Source organism: Sphaeroforma arctica (genome assembly GCF_001186125.1).
Source record: "Sphaeroforma arctica JP610 unplaced genomic scaffold supercont1.1723, whole genome shotgun sequence".
Lineage (NCBI taxonomy): Eukaryota > Ichthyosporea > Ichthyophonida > Sphaeroforma > Sphaeroforma arctica.
In genome coordinates, this window is record NW_014038835.1 from 2,778 (window position 1) to 4,523 (window position 1,746).

The following is a 1,746-nucleotide window of genomic DNA, read 5'->3' on the forward strand; positions in this document are numbered from 1 at the left end:
CGATAAAAATATAACGTATTTACAAACGCAAATAATCAAAAATATAACGTATTTCTTCACGTACAAACCTAGCACACACACCCCTATAGAAGCACTCACACAACACCACGTCAGAACACACGATTCAGCTCAACCCTAAAACCCTAAAACCACACACCTAACTGACCCTCCGCGGTCGTTGCGGTTGCGGCTGCTGTGTCTGTTTGAACTGCAGTAGTCTCTGGACCGCTCTGGCTCTACTGCCAACCGTCCGAGTGTCTCACTCACAGTGTGTGCACACACTGTGTCTGCCTCGTTCCCCTTGTTGCTGCTGCTGTTGCTGTTGTTATTGTTGTTGTTATTGTTATTATTATTATTGTTACTGTTGCTGTCGCTGTTGATGTCAAGTGTCGACGTGGTGTCATCGGTGGGGAGTGAGTGGGCTGTGAGCAGTGGCTGTGGAGGTGACTGTGGCGGTGGCTCTGGGACGGATGTGGTGTGTGCCTGCGAATGAACACAGAGCAGACAGTTCATCACCACAGGCCATGTGTGCTTTCAAGGTCACAAAGCATAGGGATTTAGAGTTTTAAGGTTTCGAAAACCCAACCCAACACAAAACACTCAGAACTGCACAGAGGCTGGTGTTGGGTCATGATGGCATGTTTTCCACCAATCAAAACTCAATGAGTGCACGAGAATTATTAAATAGTAATCCATTCGTTGTCAAGAGTATATTCAGTAGCACACAGAATGGGTGCAGTTGAGTCCAAAAAGTCATCAGCGGTACAGTCACAGATCCGATATAACGCTTGTATCATCATGGCAAACACTACAGGGCATTTACAAACTGTATATACACCATAGGACACCATAGGAAGCCATAGAACAGGTGAATTGTATATACACCATAGAACACCATAGGTTGCCACTGAACAGGTGAATTGTATATACATCACAGAACACCATATAACACCATAGGAAGCCATAGAACACGTGAATTGTATATACACCATAGAACACCATAGGTTGCCACTGAACAGGTGAATTGTATATACACCACAGAACACCATAGGAAGCCATAGGACAGCTGAATTGCATATACACCATAGAACACCATAGTAAGCCATAGAACAGCTGAAATATATATATACACCACAGAACACCATAGTAAGCCATAGGACAGCTGAATTGTATATACACCACAGAACACCATAGTAAGCCATAGGACAGCTGTATTGTATATACACCACAGAACACCATAGGACACCATAGGACACCTTATGTTGCCATAGGTGGACAGGTGCACTGCTACATACTGCGGGGGCCTTGTCGGGAACGTTTATGGCGCGACCATTGGGATGGGCGTTGAGGCAGTTGTGGTCATTGCAGTTCATCCCCCGCCAACAGGGGACCACCGATGGATCCTAAATTCATGACAGACAGTTAAAGAGGAACAAAAGATTCTCGAGTCAGTTGTTATTCTGTCTTCGGTACAAACCAGGGCGAACAGGATACGAAGGAGGGAGGAGCAGCGCAAACAGATATGGTGTGTCTCACACAAAAGACAAATAGGGAGATGTGAATGAATCGATATGCAGATATTTAGGTATTTATATATATATATATATAAATAAATATACATGTATATGTATATATATATATATATATCATATATACACATAAATATAAATATATATATATAAATATACATGCATACATATATATACAATAAAAACATACATGCATGCATACATACACATACATAAA